Below are 12512 nucleotides of genomic sequence, written 5' to 3' on the forward strand. Positions count from 1 at the left end.
CCATAACTCAGCATTGTTCTTGCTACTATATCTACTCAAGATATTTACAGCAGCAGCTAAATCTGGTCGTGTACACAGCATTATGTACATTAAACAGCCATTAAGGTTACGACATGGAGCATTGCAGTCTTCATCTGAGTTAAGTAACTCATAATTTAGTTTATTTAGTAATGGAGTACTGACTGAATTGCAAATATCCATGTTAAATTTATTTAAAATTCTTTTCACATATGCAGCTTGACTCAAATATATTTTGTCTTCAAACATTTCTACTCTGATACCGATAAAATGTTTCATCTCATTTAAGTCAGTCATTCTAAATCTTTCGCTTAAATACTTTTTGAAATTATTCATTCTATCCATATCCCTTGTCGCTATTACTACATCATCAACATATAATAATACATATATGTTTTTCTTTATGTCACCTCTATCAAGAATATATATGCAACGATCCACGGGAGAGCTTACAAAATCGAATTCTTTCAATGCTTGCTCAAATACTTGAAACCAGCATCTAGCTGCTTGTTTGAGCCCATAAATGGCTTTGTTCAGCTTGCATACATGCCTAGCACCGCATGATACGCCCTGAGGAGGCCGCATATATATCTCCTCACTTAATGTACCATTGAGGAAAGCTGTTTTAACATCCATCTGATGGACTTTCAAATTAAACTGGACTGCCAATGATAGTACGAACCTAAAACTGGCAATTCTAGCAACGGGAGCAAATGTTTCTTCATAGTCTACTTGGTACTTTTGAGTAAATCCTCTTGCAACCAGTCTAGCTTTGTATTTTATTGGGACTCCTAGCTCATTATATTTAATGGAAAATACCCATCTACTGTCTACAATATTTTTGTTTTCTGGCTTCTTTATAATTGTCCAGGTGTTATTAATTTCATGGGCATTTAACTCTGTATTTATTGCCTCCTCCCAATCAGATTTATCATTCCTAAAATTTATTTCATCAAAAGAATTTGGAACTTCATCAAACATTATATGGGCATTTAATATAAATTTGTTAAAGCTTTTATCATGTTCTTTATAAGACACCTTCGGCTTAGACTTTAACCTCTCACTTTTTCTACAAATTATATTAGTATCCTTATTTTCTTCACGACAATTATCTGGCTGATCAGCTTTTTCACAATCCTTACTCTCATTCGGGATATATAATTCTTTACTATCATTCAGGAAATCAGTTTTTCTTTTCCTACTTTCATTCGGAAAATTCAGCTTTTCGCATTCCTTACTTTCATTCAGGATTTCACATTCCGTACTTTCATTCGGGAAATTAAACTGATCACATTCCTTAGTCTCATTCAGGATTCCACATTCCGTACTATCATTCGGGAAATAAAACTGATCACATTCCTTACTCTCATTCAGGATTCCACATTCCGTACTATCATTCGGGAAATTAAGCTGATCAGATTCCTTACTCTCATTCAGGAATTCTTGTTGACTTCTTTCCTTACTCTCTTTTGGGAAATCTGTTTCAAATTGTACTTCTCTAGAATAAAGCATATTAGTCTCGTCTACGACAACATCTCTTGCAACAATAACTTTTCCTTTAATGACATTCCACAATTTGAGTCCATTTTGTTCATACCCTATCAAGATAGCTTTGAATGATTTCTCATCAAATTTACCTTTTTTAATTTTTTTGTGCACATACACGGTTGAACCGAACACTCTTAAAAACTTTAAATTGGGCTTTCTATTGTGCCACAGCTCATATGAGGTCATTTTACAATCACCAAGTGCCTGTACCTGTATTGCTTGGAATTCTGTTGATTAGATATGTTGCAGTTAGCACAGCTTCACCCCAAAAACTTTTGTCTAATTTTGCACCATTTACCATAGCACGAGCTATCTCTGTAATGGTTCTTATCATTCGCTCCGAAACACCATTCAACTGAGGTGTATGGGGCTGAAAAATTAGAAGAGTTTTTCTAATCAATTACCGAAAACTTTGGGTGGCTGTAATTTAAATTATTTATTTGGCGGGGCGAAAAACTTGATACGCTCGATCTAATTCAAGGTTGGCGAACAACTATATTTTCTTCACAATTCAAATCTCTTACTCTAGCTAACCTACCGTGGCAAAGCGGGGCGAATTCGCCAAGAGCGAGAGAGCGAGCTTTTATTGCGCTCCCGCTTTGCCCTAGCCTAACTTACACTAGACTTCATAATTCAGATCAATAACTAATAATTGTGGCCATGGATGGAAGGTCACGCAACACCGGCCCCGTTGAACGCCTGTATCGGCTTCAACACATTGGGAGCGGCGCTAATTTGTGTATGGGCCGCCGAAAAACCGCTCCAGTGCTAGTCCTTATTTCTTCGACCCTGACCATGCCGTCCTCTCCTGCGTGCGTGGCGATGACCCTCCCCACGAGCCACTCCTCAGGCGGCAGATTGTCTTCGGCCACGATGACGAGGTCTCCTTCCTCGAGGTTCGGTTGCTGCTGGTGCCATTTGCCCCGAATTTTCAGCCCCAGGACATATTCGCGTGATCATCGCTGCCAAAACGCTTGCCTGACTGACGAGACAAGTCGCCATCGCCGCAAGCAACTGAGACTCTCCTGGTCCGGAGTCCGCAGTGCTGGGGGGCGATGAGCGACCCGCCTGTCAGCAGGTGCCCGGGTGTTAGGGCCTCGCCGTCGCTTGGATCTTGGCTGATGGCTCCCAGCGGCCTCGAGTTCATTATGGCCTCGATGCCGACGAGGACTGTGGCGAGCTCTCCGGCGGTTAGGAGCGCGCTGCCTACCGCCCGTAGGAGTAGGCTCTTGGCAGTTTTTACACCTGCCTCCCATAGCCCTCCCATGTGAGGAGCTCGCGGCGGGATGAACGCAAATTCGCATCCGTTTTTTGACGCGAAGTCGCGAATTGCGTCTCCTTGCTCCTTGAGCCTGATCCGCAGAGCGCTGAGATGGCGGCTTGCTCCGACGAAGTTCGTCCGGTTGTCGCAATGAACGACTTGGGGATATCCTCGGCGCCCGACGAACCTTTGAAAAGCCAACAAGAAACAATCAGTGGTTAGATCGGAAACTATTTCTAGGTGAACCGCCTTGGACGCAAAACAAACAAAAACCGCAATGTATGACTTGTATGGGGGCCTTCCGCGAATTTTCAATGTCGTGTGCACTGGTCCACAAAAATCAACGCCGCAAATTGAAAATGGTTGGAGAGCACGGAGTCGATCTGCGGGTAAATTCCCCATGAGTTGCGTCAGCAATCGAGGCTTGCATTTAAAACAGCGCATAAATGATCGAACTGTCTGACGGCAGACCTCCTGAGCGTTCACTATCCACACGCTCTGTCGAAGGATGCTCACAAGTGCTCGTGGGCCGACATGAAAATTCGAATGGTGCAGATGACGAATATAGCTTCGCACGAATTGCGAGCGCTTAGTCAAAAGCAGAGGAAACTTGGCATCGTATGATATAGGAGCTTTGGCTAGTCGCCCCCCCACTCGCAACAACGAAAAGTTGCTCCAAGTCCCTGTGTCTTCATGGATGAATGGGTACAACCGCTGAAGACTAGGACCAATTGTAGATCCTTTCCTAACCTTTTCAATTTCTCCTTGATATTCGTGATGCTGGACGATTTCGACAATTTTATAAAAAGCTTCATTGTATTCGGTCGGTGAGATAGTTTTTTCGAAATTTAGGCTTGGGTCTTTACATTTTCTTATAAAGCGGAACACATACACGAACACTCTAAGCAGTTTGAGGTGTGACGAGAATCCCTCGATGACATCTAACAGCTCCGAACTTCGCACAGCCGCGGTCAGCCCGACCGCAGTCTTCCTCTTTTCCAGCTGAGGATCATCGGAGTGTTCGAAATGAGCGTTCTTGGGCCAGTTTTCTTCTTCCTCTTTCAGAAATTATGGTCCTTCGAACCAAATTGACTGAACGATTTCGTCGACGTCACAACCTCTTGAGACAATATCTGCTGGGTTCTGTTTCGTGGGTACATGCCGCCACGTAGCATCATCTGACCACTCTTGAATCTCAGCCACTCTATTTGAAACGAAAGTCGACAACGACGATGGATGAGACCGGATCCAATGGAGAGTTACCTCTGAATCCGACCAATAAACGACTCGTTCAATGGGCACGTTTTATAGGGGCTTGATTCTGTGACTCAAGCCTTGGGAGCGTTTTGGTCTTGAGCGGCGCTACTTTGGATTTCGAAGTCAACAATGATATTTTTAAACCTTCTGCAGTTCTGCTACGTATATAGACGCACGCTCCATACGCTCTCATGGAGGCGTCAGCAAAGGCATGTATTTGAACCGGTGACATCGGATCGGAATACACAAACCGAGATATGGATATGTCTTCCAATTGAGATAGTGTATTTTTCAACTTATTCCACGCTGTTTCCAAATGCAGCGGGATCGACTCATCCCAATCTAGTTTGTTAAGCCAAGGCTCCTGCAATATGATCTTGCCTTTTATAACGATAGGACTTAATAAACCAAGGGGGTCAAACAACTTTGATGTCACCGATAGTATGTTCCGTTTTGTCGCTCGGAGACCCAAAACTGAATTGTCAATTTTGAACTTAAAGGCATCGTCAGTAGGTAACCATGAGATTCCTAACGCCTTTGTCGACTCTGAGTCCGAGATTGTTATGGGTTTGGCTGTGCTCTCAGATGCGGTGATCTCGGGTGAGTTTGAAAACCACTTTGTCAACTCAAACCCTGCGGTCTGAAGAACCTGAGACACTTCGGACTTAATTGCCCTTAGCTCCTCTACGCATGCAGCACCAGTCAACAAGTCATCGACGTAAAAGTCGGACCCAATAACGTTAGCAGCTCTAGGGAATGAGAGCTTCGCAGACTCACTCAACCTTTTCAAACACCGGATAGCTAAGAATGGGGCTGGTCCAGTCCCATAGGTTACAGTGTTGAGCTTGTATAATCTCAAGGATTCAGAAGGGTCTCTTCTCCACACTATGAGCTGAAACTGCCGATCCGCTTCGTTCACCATCACTTGGCGATACATCTTTTTAACATCAGCAGTCAGGGCAAACCTGTGCAGACGGAAACGGAGCAGTGTCGAGTATAATTCCTCTTGAATGGTAGGTCCCACCATCAGAATGTCATTTAAGGCCACCTGTGAGGACGTCTTGGACAAAGCATCGAACACGACTCGGAGCTTGGTAAACGTACTTTGGGGCCTCAGAACACACTGATGAGGGATTACGTAGTGTGGAGTAGAAGGAATCGTATTGTCAGTAGGAGACATATGACCTAAGAAGAGGTACTCTTCCATGAATTCCAAGTACATTTTCTTCAACTCAGGGTCACGATGCAATCGTCTTTCAAGCGACAAAAACCGCCGTTTCGCAACCTCAAAGGAGTTGCCTAAACAATTTGGATCTGATTTAAACGGGAGCCTTACTTCGAACCGACCTGATGATAGTACCTGAGTCGTCTTACGATAGTGTTCTTCACATAGCTTGTGCTCAGGTGTGGCAATTTTCTTGGTAGATGGCATTTCTTCCAGTGACCAAAACTTTTTCAAGGTCCTATCGATGGATACTAGCAACTCTTCACTGCAACTCAAACTGTTTGTAATTTGAGGAGCAGAACTCCTGGAAACATATTTTCCCGACACAACCCAACCAAGAAGGGTTTTCTGAAGAGTTGGAAAGTCAGGACTTTGTTTAATTTGACCAACAGCTAATAATTCAAAGAACGATTCTGCGCCAATTAACATATCTATTCTTTGTGGCTTGTAGAAATAAGGGTCTGCCAGTGGTAGGTTCTCTGGGATTCGCCAGTCAGTCACATTCACTGACTGGTCAGGGTGATAACCTGAAATTGATTTCAGGATCCAAAAATCAAAGGAGAACTCACTACCATTTATTCGCGACTTCACCACTGTGTGTATTTTATCCTTTACTTGAGAATTAGATTCACCAATTCCAAGCAAGTTAATACAGGACTCCTCTCTACGGATCTGTAAGCGATTAGCGAGGTCCTCGGCAATAAAATTTGTTTGTGATCCTGAGTCGAGCAGAGCTCTGGCCAGAATGTGTTCACCGCTCTTAGTTCGGACGCTTACGATCGACGTAGCCAGAATTACCCTGTCCAACGCTGTCGCATGCAAAACATGTGACGTGGAAGATTGATTCTGATTTGATGGAGGAGAAGGACTCTCTTGGGGTGGTGGCAACGCGAGACTATTAGCCGACACTGTGTATCGATGCAATAATGTATGATGTGAGCGGCTGCACACTCGACATTTATTGGCTTTGCATTTTACAACAGCGTGGCCTTTTCGCAGACAATTAATGCATAGGGATGCCGACTTAGCAAACTCATCACCGAGAGACGCGAAAATGAAGGGCAATTTGACACTACATTGTCTCCTGAATTGCAGTAGCTACAAGTTTGCTGAGTTCTACTGTTGGTGGAAGTGGAAGAACAAGCAAATGAACTGCGATTATGTTGCTTGCTTGGCATGACTTTGTCTTGCCTTGGCTTGGTCGATTCTTCAGCAGACAGATGCTGGTATCGACGATTCAAGACTTTCTCAAAGTCGGACCAAAGCGGCAACTTCTCATAAGTAAGCTGTTCATCCCACTTTTGTTTCGTCACTGGGTCGACTCTGTTTAAAACGAGATGAATAAGCATTGCATTCGAAATTTTTGTATCATCTCCGATCGACAGTAACGATCCGTAAATCGACGAAACAGTATCGATTAGAGTTCTTAGAGATGATGCAGATTGATGCGACATTCTCGGCAGATTGAACAATGTGGAAATATTATTCGTGAAAATCAAATAATCGTTGTCATATACTCGTTTTAGGACAGCCATGGCCTTTTCATAATTTGCCTCGGTGACTTGGAACGCCTTTATTGTTCCTAATGCTTCATCAGAGAGGCACGAAATCAAATGATTAAATTTTTCGATCACCGGTATGCACCGGCGACAGTGATTGCAGTAAACGAAAGATGTATGTATGTACATATAACTGTTGCGTCCAAATAGCGGTTCACATATGTCTGTATGTGTCGATATGTATGTATTTATGTGTTTTTTTATACCCGATACTCAAAATGAGTATTGGGGTATAATAGATTTGTGGTAAAAGTGGATGTGTGTAACGTCCAGAAGGAATCGTTTCCGACCCCATAAAGTATATATATTCTTGATCAGCATCAATAGCCGAGTCGATTGAGCCCTGTCTGTCTGTCCGTCTGTCCGTCCGTCCGTCCGTCCGTCCGTCCGTCCGTCCGTCCGTCCGTCCCCTTCAGCGCTCAGTGCTCAAAGACTATAAGAGCTAGAGCAACGATGTTTTGGATCCAGACATCTGTGATATGTCACTGCTACAAAAATATTTCAAAACTTTGCCCCGCCCACTTCCGCCCCCACAAAGGACGAAAATCTGTGGCATCCACATTTTTAAAGATACGATAAAACCAAAAACGCAGAATCGTAGAGGATGACTATATGTTCTAGAGTGTAAGATCTCAATCAGATCGTATAATTATTATAGCCAAAATCAAGAAAACAATTTCATTCTTTCTCGCTCTGTCTCTCTCTAACACACAGGTTTCATGGTCGGCTTTGCCAATTGCAAAATATGAGTACAAGGATCTCAGAACCTATAAGATCCAGAGCAACCAAATTTGGTATCCACACTCCTGTGATATCGGACCTTGACCGTTTCGTGTCCAAATTTCGCCACACCACCTTCCGCCCCCGCAAAGGACGAAAATCTGGGGCATCCACAAATCTCAGAGACTATTAAGGCTAGAGTAACCAAATTTGGTATCCGCACTTCTGTTAGATCTCACTATAAAACGTATATCTCAGAATTTTGCTCCACCCCCTTCCGCCCCTACAAAGGACGAAAAGCTGTTGCATCCACAATATTGAACATTCGAGAAAACTAAAAACGCAGAATCATAGATAATGACTATATCTATCAGATTGCTGAATCTGGATCAGATCGGATCATTTTTGTAGCCAAAAGCAAGAAATCAATTTGCAGTGGCCACGCAGCGCCCGACGTCACGCTCAGACTGATTTTCTGTCTCTCTCGCACGCACTCTTTGTCGTGTGGTTCAATATTAGCGGCGCCTGCCGCAGGAGAGCCATACTGACTTAGTATCGGGTATAACTGTAGAGTTGCGGTGTACGCAGCAACTCACAACGTTCCCCTCGTTTTTAGTTATATTTATGCAATTACTAATAAAATGCATGCAATCAAGCTCTACTATATGTACATCATACGTCTGTGCCTAGAATTGAAGGCGATGTGCAATGTTTTCAGCACAAGACACCTCAGAGAGAGATCTGAATGTCTTTTGCTCAGCCTTCAATTTTCTGCACAAATACCTCTGATTCCTCTTTTGGATCTTTGAATCCAACTGCTGCTTTCCTGTCTTTATCGCAGGGCATCCCTCGGCGGTAGCAGAATTTGCACAAAAATTATTGTTGGCGCGACCGACGCGATGATATTTTACAAATTGATTGCCGATTGCACACACACACGACGCGGGCAACGAATATGTTTGCATATGTATACTGCAATTTCTTGTGTCACTGTCACTTATTGTTGTTGCCTATAATTCACTTTACAGTCCACCCGGGGGCGCCATGAAAAATTAGGAGAGATTTTCTAATCAATTACCGAAAACTTTGGGTGGCTGTAATTTAAAATATTTATTTGGCGGGGCGAAAAACTTGATACGCTCGATCTAATTCAAGGTTGGCGAACAACTATATTTTCTTCACAATTCTAATCTCTTACTCTAGCTAACCTACGGTGGCAAAGCGGGGCGAATTCGCCAAGAGCGAGAGAGAGAGAGCTTTTATTGCGCTCCCGCTTTGCCCTAGCCTAACTTACACTAGACTTCATAATTCAGATCAATAACTAATAATTGTGGCCATGGATGGAAGGTCACGCAACAGTGGCAATGATAACTTATTCCTTTATTAACGCAGAACTCACGCATTTCATTCGACAGGTATTCTCTACCGTTGTCAATGTACAAATTGACAATCTTGAAATTAAAATGAGCCTCGTTCTTTGCTACAAAATCTTTAAATACATTGAATACATCTGATTTATATTTTAACAAATAGGTTACACAATAATGTGTAAATTGATCTACGAAGATCACAAAATAATTTTTATCGTCTAGTGTAACTGGTTTAATGGGGCCACATACATCTGAATGTATTACAAACAAGGGTCGTTTTATATAACTTTTATCTTTAGATTGCTTAAATGGCAACCTAGCCTGTTTCCCATTTAAACATGACTCACAAACTTCATCTGATATTTTTAAAGTAACAAGAAGATTACTGTCATTAAATAAATTATTATTCTTTATTTCAAGCAATTTTGCATTGCTTATATGCCCCAACCTCTCATGCCATAATCGATAATTATTTTTGTTCCTAGCATCTACACTGTATGCTTGGAATTTGACTACAGGTATATCCAACATACCTGTATATTTAACAACAATTACTCCATTTTTTGATATGGAGACACCACCACAGTCAAACTTAATTGACATCCCTGCATGTTGCAGACGCTTGACAGACATGAGGTTTCCTGCTGCCTCCTTGCAGTAGAGCACATCATCCAGTGTGATATTGTGTCCATTGTGCAGCCGCACAATTCCACGCTTAGTGGCATATAAAAACTCGCCTTCTTTTGCCACAGCGATTTTAATTGGCTGCTCCAATTCGATGCAATCGGCGTACAGCGAGTCATCATTGATCAAAAGATCCGTTGCACCAGAATCGAGTATAAAACCGAGTTCATTATTTATTTGATCACTCTTTGTCATTTTCCGCATCATAAATGCGAACCCGTGGCCCGATGCTGCAAGCTGAGCTTGTTTATTATGTTTATAATTTTCTTTATTTTGATTTAACCTTATAAACTGGTAACAGTCTTTTTTCATGTGGCCTTCTTTGCCACAGTGATGGCATTTAATGTTACTTCTAGCTTTTCCCTTAAATAAAATCTTTTGCCGTGTGTTTTGTAGCGGGCCTGAAGCGACGTAGAAGAAGTCGATAGGTTTGGCGGGAAGGATTAATCGGCTAAGATTTGAAAGAAAAATTGAAAGTCAAGACCATGATATCGATCTCGGGGCCAGGGATACATGCTGCCACCCTTTGACAGGCACAGGGTTACTTTGACCTGTTAACAGGCGCAGGGTTACTTTGACCTGTTAACGCGCAGAGATGCTTTGGACATCTGACAGGCCAGGTCAAATTCCTTTTCCGGTTAAAGATCTCGTCGAGAACGGGTGTGCGCGCAAACGAATCTTTTGTAAGAAGTGCCATCATAGGAAAATTCCATTGTGAAACAACTCGACACGGTACGGAAAAGACATATGTACCTTTCGGTTGATCGCGATATTTTGGGTGAGTGCGATTGGAAAAATCCACAGAACAGGTTTTCATCTGATTTTCTGCAGCTCACGCACCCGCTGATTCCCTTGCTCGTACAAGTGGAGTGACGGGGCACGGGAGTCTCGCGACAGATCCTGCTCGGAGGAAAGACGCCACAGCTTCAAAGACCGGACGGTCTTTCGCTTATTGCGTGGGGCAGCGACCCACGCTATTTAAACGCACCCCATCGTCCAGTCGCCGGCTAAGTAAGCCGCAGAGCGCAGTCAGCCGGGGGCTGGAATAAGCAAACGCCTTCCCGCTTGGGACCCTTCGCCTGCGAGGAGCACCCTAGACAGAATTAAACAGCAGCGCGCGCCAAGGCGCGTGAAGAAGAAGCAGGAGCAAATCAGGGATGCTGCAGTGCTAAAGCCACCTGCGGCCATCGTTCTCTTGGTTGCCCGAGCGCAGACCATGCTGCAGTGATAAAGCCACCTGCGGCCATCGTTCTCTTGGTTGCCCGAGCGCAGACCATGCTGCAGTGATAAAGCCAACTGCGGCCATCGTCTTCCTGGTTGCCCAATCGTCGGCCAAACGTTGTCCTCTTCGCCCCGACTCTGTCCAGGATTCCTCTTCCAGCAGCTTCAGGGAGCACAGTTCACCAAATCATAGGGTTCAGCGGATGCTAGCCTCGTCTATTACCATCCTAATGTTTAAAGTATAAAAATCTCACAAAATTTGTGTATTCATGAAGAATAATTATCAGCCAACCTCATTAACGTTCAAGTTCCCACTGGGAGTTCGGGAAATGTGTTCAGAATTTGCAGTTATAAGTATTGTTAAGACATCGCTAGTTTAATTCATTTTCGTTACACATTCGTTAAACTCATATCATGCTTAAGCAATCTTTATAAATATTCACAAGCTATTGTTGTCAGTTAAGCTCGGATTGAATTGTCAGGGAGAAAATTCCCCCAAAAGTTCTGTGGCTCCACATACAAGGAGTAGGTCGAAGTTGGGAATTCTGAGTTGTAGCAAGAGATAGAGTTTTCGTACTGTAAACCACCTTTCCGAATTAACGCTTGTTTTCAGCCTACGCCGGAAGATCGATCTTTCGTCGTTGGAAATTGAACAGTGAGTGAGTAAGCATACCTTCCAAAAGTTTAAATGTACGTAGTTTTGAAAACCAACTGATCCTTGCCCAACCTCGCGAATTTGAAACCTCTGACCCCTGCCTATTGAGGCTTTGCCTTGAGCGATCTGATCGTTGGCTAATTAGAGATGCCATCTGCATCCAGTCATCGACTGAACTCCGCATAGGAGATCACGTTTTGTCAGCCAGACCGCCTCTTTGATTTTCGACTCATTCCGAAGTTAAAAGATTTAATGATTTTTCCACATTTGTGCGAAAAGCGAAAGTAACGAACTTAAAGTATTCAATGATTTTCCCATGTTATGCGAAAAGCAAAATATATGAATTTAATTAGAATTTAACTCGAATTACAGTCTTAGTATATATATACTCATTACATTATCAAATATCCTTATATACCCAACCATTACGAATCACCTATTTTTAGTACTTATTAATATCATTTACTATGTTGCCATATCGGATTTAATTTTTGTTTTAAGGAAATAATGTTGAAGTTTAGATAAAAGAACAAAATGGACTCAATGCTAGCTCGCGCGTTTTCGTAAAAGGTCAAAAGGGGTCATCGAAGAACGGCTATTCCGTGAGGATGACCAAAGGCAGGGTGGGTTCAGACTCCGCATAACATCTGCGGACATATACTCCGATGTCTCACCGTTTTCCTTGGTTCTCACTTCCCTTTCCTCTTTATCCTTCTTTCCTTTCGCTTCCCTCTCGCTTCCTGTTCTCTATCCTCTTTAGCTTCGTATCTTCTTCTCGTCAAATCTACCGTTCTAGCACAAGTCGCAGCACGCTAAATTCTGGCAATATTATTAGTAATTGAAGCCTCGAGTCTGGGTTGATCTGAGGGAGCAACAACTCCACCCCAAAGCCGACGAGCTAGAGCCGGATAATTATTAGCGTGCCCAGCTCTCTCAAATCGTAACGCCCGTTTTCGAACAGGACTCGTTGCACGTTACAGTTATAATTATTAAT

The 12512-nt window shown here is 43.1% G+C and overlaps 1 long non-coding RNA gene across 1 annotated transcript; it reads left to right on the top strand.

The window, feature by feature from the left end:
• Nucleotides 1–10028: 10028 nt before the first annotated feature.
• LOC117190386 lies at nucleotides 10029–11940 on the top strand. The gene is made up of 2 exons (XR_004473689.1): nucleotides 10029–10420; nucleotides 10474–11940. It is a non-coding gene; the product is annotated as an uncharacterized LOC117190386 (long non-coding RNA).
• The last annotated feature ends 572 nt before the right edge of the window (nucleotides 11941–12512 follow it).

The sequence above is a fragment of the Drosophila miranda genome (assembly GCF_003369915.1).
Source record: "Drosophila miranda strain MSH22 chromosome Y unlocalized genomic scaffold, D.miranda_PacBio2.1 Contig_Y1_pilon, whole genome shotgun sequence".
Taxonomy (NCBI): domain Eukaryota; kingdom Metazoa; phylum Arthropoda; class Insecta; order Diptera; family Drosophilidae; genus Drosophila; species Drosophila miranda.